The sequence below is a fragment of the Ranitomeya imitator genome, chromosome 3 (genome assembly GCF_032444005.1).
Source record: "Ranitomeya imitator isolate aRanImi1 chromosome 3, aRanImi1.pri, whole genome shotgun sequence".
NCBI lineage: Eukaryota > Metazoa > Chordata > Amphibia > Anura > Dendrobatidae > Ranitomeya > Ranitomeya imitator.
Genome location: NC_091284.1, coordinates 633,017,937 through 633,030,108, shown reverse-complemented (window position 1 = coordinate 633,030,108; position 12,172 = coordinate 633,017,937).

Here is a 12,172-nt window from a genome sequence, read left to right as displayed (position 1 = left end):
CAGCGTACTCAGGACAAATTGGACAACAACTTTCGTGGTTCAGTTTCTCCTTTTACCATTGGGAAAATAAAAAAATTGTTGCTAAAAGATAATTTTTGTGACTAAAAAGTTAAATGTTCATTTTTTCCTTCCATGTTGCTTCTGCTGCTGTGAAGCACCTGAAGGGTTAATAAACTTCTTGAATGTGGTTTTGAGTACCTTGAGGGGTGCAGTTTTTAGAATGGTGTCACTTTTGGGTATTTTCAGCCATATAGACCCCTCAAACTGACTTCAAATGTGAGGTGGTCCCTAAAAAAAATGGTTTTGTAAATTTCGTTGTAAAAATGACAAATCGCTGGTCGAATTTTAACCCTTATAACTTCCTAACAAAAAAAAATTTTGTTTCCAAAATTGTGCTGATGTAAAGTAAACATGTGGGAAATGTTATTTATTAACTATTTTGTGTCACATATCTCTCTGGTTTAACAGAATAAAAATTCAAAATGTGAAAATTGCGAAATTTTCAAAATTTTCGCCAAATTTCCGTGTTTATCACAAATAAACGCAGAATTTATTGACCTAAATTTACCACTTATATGAAGCCCAATATGTCACGAAAAAACAATCTCAGAACCGCTAGGATCCGTTGAAGCGTTCCTGAGTTATTACCTCATAAAGGGACACTGGTCAGAATTGCAAAAAACGGCAAGGTCTTTAAGGTCAAAATAGGCTGGGTCTTGAAGGGGTTAAACTTTTATATTTTTTATATTTTTTTCATATTTTTAAAAACATTTTTTTTTACTTGTGCCATGCTTCAATAGCCTCCATGGGAGGCTAGAAGCTGGCATAGCCTGATCGGCTCTGCTACATAGCAGCAATCATCAGATCGCTGCTATGTAGCTGAAATGCAGGTGTGCCATGAGCGCCGACCACAGGGGGGCGCTCACAGCAGGCCGGCATCAGTAACCATAGAGGTCTCAAGGAACTCTATGGTTACCTTCCTGATGCTTCGCCGACCCCGATCATGTGACGGGGGTCGGCGATGACATCATTTCCGGCCGCCCGGCCGGAAGCGCCGGTTAAATGCCGCTGTCTGCTTTTCACAGCGGCATTTAACAGGTTAATAGCGGCGGGTGAATAGCGATTTCACCCGCCGCTATTGCGCGCACATGTCAACTCTACAAAACAGCTGACATGTCGCGACTTTGATGTGGGCTCACCGCCGGAGCCCACATCAAAGGGGGTGACACGGCATGCGCAGTAATAGTACGGCGCATGTCGTGAAAGGGTTAAACAGGATTTGACATATAAGTATGTATAAATTTGTAAATTTATTGCAGCCTTCAATATTTTTTTTTTTCATATGTCTGTCGTGTATATGTGCGTTCTATTATATTGTTTTATTTAGCTTATATTGTGAATTTTTTTATTGATAATATTTTGGGCTAGATTTGATGTTTTGATCACTTGCATTTTTTATGCAGCATTACAGTGACCCAAGAAATGCAATTCTAGTGCTTACATTTTTTTTCTCTTTACAGTGTTTTACCTATTATCTTAACCCCTTCCCAACCTTTGACGCATACGCTGCGTCATGAAAGTCGGTGCCATTCCGACCCATGACGCAGCATATGCGTCATGGAAAGATCGCGTCCCTGCAGATCGGGTGAAAGGGTTAACTCCCATTTCACCCGATCTGCAAGGACAGGGGGAGTGGTAGTTTAGCCCAGGGGGGGTGGCTTCACCCCCTCGTGGCTACGATCGCTCTGATTGGCTGTTGAAAGTGAAACTGCCAATCAGAGCGATTTGTAATATTTCACCTAAAAAAATGGTGAAATATTACAATCCAGCCATGGCTGATGCTGCAATATCATCGGCCATGGCTGGACACACTAATGTGCACCCACCCCACCCCTCCGATCGCCCCCCCAGCCCCCCGATCTGTGGTCCGCTCCCCTCGGTCCTGTGCTCCGCTCCCCCGTCCTCCTGCCCGCTCCCCCCGTGCTCCAATCACACCCCCCGTGCTCCAAACAAACCCCCCCGCACTCCGATCCCACCCCCCGCACAGCGATCCCCCCCCTCGCACAGCGATCCCCCCTGTTGTGAATTCTGTGGCTGAATTCACTCCTGTGGTCACAAGTGGTACTGCAGCTTCTGAGCTTCCTCCCTCAGGTGTTCTGGTGAGCTCGTTAACTGCTTCATTACTTAACTCCGCCTGATGCTGCTATCCTTGCTCCTTGTCAATGTTTCAGTGTTGGATCTGAGCTTCTCCTGATTGTTCCTGTGACCTGCTGCTCTGTATAGCTAAGTGCTTTTTGCTTTTTTGTTGCTTTTTTTCTGTCCAGCTTGTCTTTTGTTTTGCTGGAAGCTCTGAGACGCAAAGGGTGTACCGCCGTGCCGTTAGTTCGGCACGGTGGGTTTTTTTTGCCCCCTTTGCATGGTTTTGCTTTAGGGTTTTTTGTAGACTGCAAAGTTCGCTTTACTGTCCTCGCTCTGTCCTAGAATATCGGGCCCCACTTTGCTGAATCTATTTCATCCCTACGTTTTGTCTTTTCATCTTACTCACAGTCATTATATGTGGGGGGCTGCCTTTTCCTTTGGGGAATTTCTCTGGGGCAAGTCAGGCCTATTTTTCTATCTTCAGGCTAGCTAGTTTCTTAGGCTGTGCCGAGTTGCCTAGGTAGTTGTTAGGCGCAATCCACAGCCGCTTTTAGTTGTGTTTAGGATAGGATCAGGTGTGCAGTCTACAGAGTTTCCACGTCTCAGAGCTCGTTCTTGTATTTTTGGGTATTTGTCAGATCACTGTGTGCGCTCTGATCGCTAAGCACACTGTGTTTCTGGATTGCCTTCATAACACCTGTCATTAGCAAACATAACAGTACAAGGAGCCTACTAATGATTCTCAATAGAGGGAAAGAAAAAGTTCTGACATCATTTTTTTTTTTTTTTTCTGCTCTGTGTTCACTTTTTTTTTTCCCCTAGACATTTGGGTGATTCTGGACACAGGTGTGGACATGGATATTCAGGGTCTGTGCTCTTCAATGGATAATCTCGTTATAAATGTACAAAAAATTCAAGATACTATTGATCAGAAATCTATGTTAGAACCAAGAATTCCTATTCCTGATTTGTTTTTTGGAGATAGAACTAAGTTTCTAAGTTTCAAAAATAATTGTAAGCTATTTCTGGCCTTGAAACCTCATTCTTCTGGTAATCCTATTCAACAGGTTTTGATTATTATTTCTTTTTTGCGCGGCGACCCTCAAGACTGGGCATTTTCTTTTGCGCCAGGAGACCCTGCATTGAGTACTGTCGATGCGTTTTTCCTGGCGCTCGGATTGCTGTACGATGAGCCTAATTCAGTGGATCAGGCTGAGAAAAATTTGCTGGCTTTGTGCCAGGGTCAGGATGATATAGAAGTATATTGTCAGAAATTTAGGAAATGGTCAGTACTCACTCAGTGGAATGAATCTGCGCTGGCAGCTTTGTTCAGAAAGGGTCTCTCTGAGGCTCTTAAGGATGTCATGGTGGGATTTCCTATGCCTGTTGGTTTGAATGAGTCTTTGTCTTTGGCCATTCAGATCGGTCGACGCTTGCGCGAGCGTAAATCTGTGCACCATTTGGCGGTACTGCCTGAGGTTAAACCTGAGCCTATGCAGTGCGATAGGACTATGACTAGAGTTGAACGGCAGGAATACAGACGTCTGAATGGTCTGTGTTTCTACTGTGGTGATTCCACTCATGCTATTACTGATTGTCCTAAGCGCACTAAGCGGTCCGCTAGGTCTGCCGTCATTGGTACTGTACAGTCCAAATTCCTTCTGTCCATTACCTTGATATGCTCTTTGTCGTCGTTTTCTGTCATGGCGTTTGTGGATTCGGGCGCTGCCCTGAATCTGATGGATTTGGATTATGCTAAACGTTGTGGGTTTTTCTTGGAGCCTTTGCGGTGTCCTATTCCATTGAGAGGAATTGATGCTACACCTTTGGCCAAGAATAAACCTCAATACTGGGCCCAGCTGACCATGTGCATGGCTCCTGCACATCAGGAAGTTATTCGCTTTCTGGTGTTGCATAATCTGCATGATGTGGTCATGTTGGGGTTGCCATGGCTACAAACCCATAATCCAGTATTGGATTGGAATTCCATGTCGGTATCCAGCTGGGGTTGTCAGGGGGTACATGGTGATGTTCCATTTTTGTCGATTTCGTCATCCACCCCTTCTGAGGTCCCAGAGTTCTTGTCTGATTATCAGGATGTATTTGAAGAGCCCAAGTCCGATGCTCTACCTCCGCATAGGGATTGTGATTGTGCTATCAATTTGATTCCTGGTAGTAAATTCCCTAAAGGTCGATTATTTAATTTATCCGTGCCCGAACACGCCGCTATGCGCAGTTATGTGAAGGAATCCCTGGAGAAGGGACATATTCGCCCATCGTCATCACCACTGGGAGCAGGGTTCTTCTTTGTAGCCAAGAAGGATGGTTCGCTGAGACCGTGTATTGATTACCGCCTTCTTAATAAGATCACTGTTAAATTTCAGTATCCCTTGCCATTGTTATCTGACTTGTTTGCTCGGATTAAGGGGGCTAGTTGGTTCACTAAGATAGATCTTCGTGGTGCGTATAATCTGGTGAGAATCAGGCAAGGAGATGAATGGAAAACTGCATTCAATACGCCCGAGGGTCATTTTGAGTATCTAGTGATGCCGTTCGGACTTGCCAATGCTCCATCTGTGTTTCAGTCTTTTATGCATGACATCTTCCGTGAGTATCTGGATAAATTCCTGATTGTTTACTTGGATGACATTTTGATCTTCTCAGATGATTGGGAGTCTCATGTGAAGCAGGTCAGAATGGTTTTTCAGGTCCTGCGTGCTAACTCTTTGTTTGTGAAGGGATCAAAGTGTCTCTTCGGTGTGCAGAAAGTTTCATTTTTGGGGTTCATCTTTACCCCTTCTACTATCGAGATGGATCCAGTTAAGGTCCAAGCCATCCAGGATTGGATTCAGCCGACATCTCTGAAAAGTCTGCAAAAGTTCCTGGGCTTTGCTAATTTTTATCGTCGCTTCATCTGTAATTTTTCTAGCATTGCCAAACCATTGACCGATTTGACCAAGAAGGGTGCTGATTTGGTTAATTGGTCTTCTGCTGCTGTGGAAGCTTTTCAGGAGTTGAAGCGTCGTTTTTGTTCTGCCCCTGTGTTGTGTCAGCCAGATGTTTCTCTTCCGTTCCAGGTCGAGGTTGATGCTTCTGAGATTGGAGCAGGGGCGGTTTTGTCACAGAGAGGTTCTGATTGCTCAGTGATGAAACCATGTGCTTTCTTTTCCAGGAAGTTTTCGCCCGCTGAGCGTAATTATGATGTGGGCAATCGAGAGTTGCTGGCCATGAAGTGGGCATTCGAGGAGTGGCGTCATTGGCTTGAAGGAGCTAAGCATCGCGTGGTGGTATTGACTGATCATAAGAACTTGACTTATCTCGAGTCTGCCAAGCGCTTGAATCCTAGACAGGCCCGTTGGTCGTTATTTTTTGCCCGCTTCGACTTTGTGATTTCGTACCTTCCGGGCTCTAAAAATGTGAAGGCGGATGCTCTGTCTAGGAGTTTTGTGCCCGACTCTCCGGGTTTATCTGAGCCAGCGGGTATCCTCAAGGAAGGAGTCATTGTGTCTGCCATCTCCCCTGATTTGCGGCGGGTGCTGCAAAAATTTCAGGCGAATAAACCTGATCGTTGTCCAGCAGAGAAACTGTTCGTCCCTGATAGGTGGACTAATAAACTTATCTCTGAACTTCATTGTTCGGTGTTGGCTGGTCATCCTGGAATCTTTGGTACCAGAGAGTTAGTGGCTAGATCCTTCTGGTGGCCATCTCTGTCACGGGATGTACGTACTTTTGTGCAGTCCTGTGGGATTTGTGCTAGGGCTAAGCCCTGCTGTTCTCGTGCCAGTGGGTTGCTTTTGCCCTTGCCGGTCCCAAAGAGGCCTTGGACACATATTTCGATGGATTTCATTTCTGACCTTCCCTTTTCTCAAAAGATGTCAGTCATTTGGGTGGTCTGTGATCGCTTTTCTAAAATGGTCCATCTGGTGCCCTTGGCTAAATTGCCTTCCTCCTCTGATTTGGTACTTTTGTTCTTTCAGCATGTGGTTCGGTTGCATGGCATTCCTGAGAATATTGTTTCTGACAGAGGTTCCCAGTTTGTTTCAAGGTTTTGGCGAGCCTTTTGTGGTAGGATGGGCATTGACCTATCCTTTTCCTCGGCTTTCCATCCTCAGACTAATGGCCAGACCGAACGAACCAATCAGACCTTGGAAACATATCTGAGATGTTTTGTTTCTGCAGACCAGGATGATTGGGTGTCCTTTTTGCCATTGGCTGAGTTCGCCCTTAATAATCGGGCCAGCTCGGCTACCTTGGTTTCTCCATTTTTTTGCAATTCTGGGTTCCATCCTCGTTTCTCTTCAGGACAGGTTGAGTCTTCGGACTGTCCTGGTGTGGATTCTGTGGTGGATAGGTTGCAGCAGATCTGGACTCAGGTAGTGGACAATTTGATCTTGTCCCAGGAGAAAGCTCAACTTTTCGCTAATCGCAGACGCCGTGTGGGTCCCCGACTTCGTGTTGGGGATCTGGTTTGGTTATCTTCTCGTCATATTCCTATGAAGGTTTCCTCTCCTAAATTTAAACCTCGTTTTATTGGTCCGTATAGGATTTCTGAGGTTCTCAATCCTGTGTCTTTTCGTTTGACCCTCCCAGACTCCTTTTCCATACATAATGTATTCCATAGGTCGTTGTTGCGGAGATACGTGGCACCTATGGTTCCATCTGTTGAGCCTCCTGCCCCGGTTTTGGTGGAGGGGGAATTGGAGTATATTGTGGAGAAGATTTTGGATTCTCGTGTTTCTAGACGGAAACTCCAGTATCTGGTTAAATGGAAGGGTTATGCTCAGGAAGATAATTCCTGGGTTTTTGCCTCTGATGTTCATGCTTCCGATCTTGTTCGTGCCTTTCATGCGGCTCATCCTGGTCGGCCTGGGGGCTCTGGTGAGGGTTCGGTGACCCCTCCTCAAGGGGGGGTACTGTTGTGAATTCTGTGGCTGAATTCACTCCTGTGGTCACAAGTGGTACTGCAGCTTCTGAGCTTCCTCCCTCAGGTGTTCTGGTGAGCTCGTTAACTGCTTCATTACTTAACTCCGCCTGATGCTGCTATCCTTGCTCCTTGTCAATGTTTCAGTGTTGGATCTGAGCTTCTCCTGATTGTTCCTGTGACCTGCTGCTCTGTATAGCTAAGTGCTTTTTGCTTTTTTGTTGCTTTTTTTCTGTCCAGCTTGTCTTTTGTTTTGCTGGAAGCTCTGAGACGCAAAGGGTGTACCGCCGTGCCGTTAGTTCGGCACGGTGGGTTTTTTTTGCCCCCTTTGCGTGGTTTTGCTTTAGGGTTTTTTGTAGACTGCAAAGTTCGCTTTACTGTCCTCGCTCTGTCCTAGAATATCGGGCTCCACTTTGCTGAATCTATTTCATCCCTACGTTTTGTCTTTTCATCTTACTCACAGTCATTATATGTGGGGGGCTGCCTTTTCCTTTGGGGAATTTCTCTGGGGCAAGTCAGGCCTATTTTTCTATCTTCAGGCTAGCTAGTTTCTTAGGCTGTGCCGAGTTGCCTAGGTAGTTGTTAGGCGCAATCCACAGCCGCTTTTAGTTGTGTTTAGGATAGGATCAGGTGTGCAGTCTACAGAGTTTCCACGTCTCAGAGCTCGTTCTTGTATTTTTGGGTATTTGTCAGATCACTGTGTGCGCTCTGATCGCTAAGCACACTGTGTTTCTGGATTGCCTTCATAACTCCTGTCATTAGCAAACATAACACCCCCCCCCCGTGCTCCGATCCACCCGCCCGCACAGCGATCCCTCACTCCGTGCTCCAATCCACCCCCCCGTGATCCGATCCACCCCCCCGTGCTCCGACACCCCCCCGTGCCCTGATCCCCCCCCTTATACTTACCTGGCCTCCCGGGGACCGTCCGTCTTCTTTCCTGGGCGCCGCCATCTTCCAAAATGGTGGGCGCATGTGCAGTGCGCCCGCCGAATCTGCCGGCCGGCAGATTCGTTCCAGAGTGAATTTTGATCACTGAGATAGGTTATATCTCAGTGATCAAAATAAAAAAAAAAGTAAATGACCCCCCCCCCTTTGTCACCCCCATAGGTAGGGACAATAAAAAAAATATTTTTTTTTTTTCCACTAAGGTTGGGGTAAGAACTAGGGTTAGGGGTAGGGTTAGGGGTAGGGTTAGGGCTAGGGTTAGGGGTAGGGTTAGGGTTTCAGTATGTGTACACGTATTCTGGTCCTCTGCGGATTTTTCTGCTGCGGATTTGATAAATCCGCAGTGCTAAACTGCTGCGGATTTATGGCGGATTTACCGCGTTTTTTCTGCGCATTTCAATGCGGTTTTACAACAGCGATTTTCTATTTGAGCAGTTATAAAACCGCTGCGAAATCCGCAGAAAGAAGTGACATGCTGCGGAATGTAAACCGCTGCGTTTCCGTGCAGTTTTTCTGCAGCATGTGCACAGCGATTTTTGTTTCCCATAGGTTTGCATTGAACTGTAAACTCATGGGAAACTGCTGCGGATCCGCAGCGTTTTCCGCAACGTTTGCACATACCTTTAGAATTAGGCTATGTGCACACGGTGCAGATTGGCCGCTGCGGATCCGCAGCAGAGTTCCATCAGGTTTACAGTACCATGTAAACATATGGAAAGCCAAATCCGCTGTGCCCATGGTGCGGAAAATACCGCGCGGGAACGCTGCGTTGTATTTTCCGCAGCATGTCAATTCTTTGTGCGGATTCCGCAGCGTTTTACACCTGTTCCTCAATAGGAATCCGCAGGTGAAATCCGGACAAAAAACACTGGAAATCCGCGGTAAATCCGCAGGTAAAACGCAGTGCCTTTTACCCGTGGATTTTTCAAAAATGGTGCTGAAAAATCTCATATGAATCCGCAACGTGGGCACATAGCCTTAGGGTTAGGGTTGGGTTGGAATTAGGGTTGTGGTTAGGGTTAGGGGTGTGTTGGGGTTACGGGTGTGTTGGGGTTAGGGTTGTGATTAGGGTTATGGCTACAGTTGGGATTAGAGTTACGGGTGTGTTGGGGTTAGTGTTGGAGTTAGAATTGAGGGGTTTCCACTGTTTAGGCACATCAGGGGGTCTCCAAACGCAACATGGCGCCACCATTGATTCCAGCCAATCTTGTATTCAAAAAGTCAAATGGTGCTCCCTCACTTCCGAGCCCCGACGTGTGCCCAAACAGTGGTTTACCCCCACATATGGGGTACCAGCATACTCAGGACAAACTGCGCAACAATTACTGGGGTCCAATTTCTCCTGTTACCCTTGAGAAAATAAAAAATTGCTTGCTAAAACATCATTTTTGAGGAAAGAAAAATGATTTTTTATTTTCACGGCTCTGCGTTGTAAACGTCTGTGAAGCACTTGGGGGTTCAAAGTGCTCACCACATATCTAGATAAGTTCCTTGGGGGGTCTAGTTTCCAAAATGGGGTCACTTGTGGGGGGTTTCTACTGTTTAGGCACACCAGGGGCTCTGCAAACGCAACATGACGTCCGCAGACCATTCCATCAAAGTCTGCATTTCAAAAGTCACTACTTCCCTTCTGAGCCCCGACGTGTGCCCAAACAGTGGTTTACCCCCACACATGGGGTATCAGCATACTCAGGAGAAACTGGACAACAACTTTTGGGGTCCAATTTCTCCTGTAACCCTTGGGAAAATAAAAAATTCTGGGCTAAAAAATTATTTTTGAGGAAAGAAAACGTATTTATTATTTTCACGGCTCTGTGTTATAAACGTCTGTAAAGCACTTGGGGGTTGAAAGTGCTCACCACATATCTAGATAAGTTCCTTTGGGGGTTTAGTTTCCAAAATGGGGTCACTTGTGTGGGGTTTCTACTGTTTAGGCACAACAGGGCCTCTGCAAACGCAACGTGACGCCCGCAGACCATTCCATCAAAGTCTGCATTTCAAAAGTCACTACTTCCCTTCTGAGCCCCCACGTGTGCCGAAACAGTGGTTTACCCCCACACATGGGGTATCAGCGTACTCAGGAGAAACTGGACAACAACTTTTGGGGTCAAATTTCTCCTGTTACCCTTGGGAAAATAAAAAATTGCGGGCTAAAAAATCATTTTTGAGAAAAGAATTTTTTTTTTTTTTTTTCATGGCTCTGCGTTATAAACTTCTGTGAAGCACTTGAGGGTTCAAAGTGCTCACCACACATCTAGATTAGTTCCTTTGGGGGTCTAGTTTCCAAAATGGGGTCATTTGTGGGGGATCTCTAATGTTTAGGCACACAGGGGCTCTCCAAACGCGACATGGTGTCCGCTAATGATTGGAGCTAATTTTCCATTTAAAAAGCCAAATGGCGTGCCTTCCCTTCTGAGCCCTGCCGTGCGCCCAAACAGTGGTTTACCCCCACATATGGGGTATCTGCGTACTCAGGACAAACTGGACAACAACATTTGTGGTCCAATTTCTCCTATTACCATTGGCAAAATAGGAAATTCCAGGCTAAAAAATCATTTTTGAGAAAAGAAAAATTATTTTTTATTTTCATGGCCCTGCATTATAAACTTCTGTGAAGCACCTGGGGGTTTAAAGTGCTCAGTATGCATCTAGATAAGTTCCTTGGGGGGTCTAGTTTCCAAAATGGGGTCACTTGTGGGGGAGCTCCATTGCATAGGCACACAGGGGCTCTCCAAATGCGACATGGTGTCCGCTAACAAATGGAGCTAATTTTCCATTCAAAAAGTCAAAAGGCGCGCCTTCCCTTCTGAGCCCTGCCGTGTGCCCAAACAGTGGTTTACCCCCACATATGAGGTATCGGCGTACTCGGGAGAAATTGCTCAACAAATTTTAGGATCCATTTTATCCTATTGCCCATGTGAAAATGAAAAAATTGAGGCGAAAAGAAATTTTTTGTGAAAAAAAAGTACTTTTTCATTTTTACGGATCAATTTGTGAAGCACCTGAGGGTTTAAAGTGCTCACTAGGCATCTAGATAAGTTCCTTGGGGGGTCCAGTTTCCAAAATGGGGTCACTTGTGGGGGAGCTCCAATGTTAAAGCACACAGGGGCTCTCCAAATGCGACATGGTGTCCGCTAACGATGGAGATAATTTTTCATTCAAAAAGTCAAATGGCGCTCCTTCCCTTCCGAGCCTTACCATGTGCCCAAACAGTGGTTTACCCCCACATGTGAGGTATCGGTGTGCTCAGGAGAAATTGCCAAACAAATTTTAGGATCCATTTTATCCTGTTTTCCATGTGAAAATGAAAAAATTGAGGCTAAAAGAATTTTTTTTGTGAAAAAATAGTACTTTTTCATTTTTACGGATCAATTTGTGAAGCAGCTGGGGGTTTAAAGGGCTTACTATGCATCTAGATAAGTTCCTTGGGGCGTCTAGTTTCCAAAATGGGGTCACTTGTGGGGGAGCTCCAATTTTTAGGCACACGGGGGCTCTCCAAACTTGACATGGTGTCCGCTAAAGAGTGCAGCCAATTTTTCATTCAAAAAGTCAAATGGCGCTCCTTCCCTTCCAAGCCCTGCTGTGCGCCCAAACAGTGGTTTACCCCCACATATGAGGTATCAGCGTACTCAGGACAAATTGGACAACAACGTTCTTCGTTCAGTTTCTCCTTTTACCATTGGGAAAATACAAAAATTGTTGCTGAAAAATCATTTTTGTGACTAAAAAGTTAAATGTTCATTTTTTCCTTCCATGTTGCTTCTGCTGCTGTGAAGCACCTGAAGGGTTAATAAACTTCTGGAATGTAATTTTGTGCACCTTGAGGAGTGCAGTTTTTAGAATGGTGTCACTTTTGGGTATTTTCAGCCATATAGACCCCTCAAACTGACTTCAAATGTGAGGTGGTCCCTAAAAAAAATGGTTTTGTAAATTTCGTTGTAAAAATGAGAAATCGCTGGTCAAATTTTAACCCTTATAACTTCCTAGCAAAAAAAAATTTGGTTTCCAAAATTGTGCTGATGTAAAGTAGACGTATGGGAAATGTTATTTATTAACTATTTTGTGTCACATACCTCTCTGGTTTAGCAGAATAAAAATTCAAAATGTGAAAATTGCGAAATTTTCTAAATTTTCGCCAAATTTCCGTTTTTATCATAAATAAAC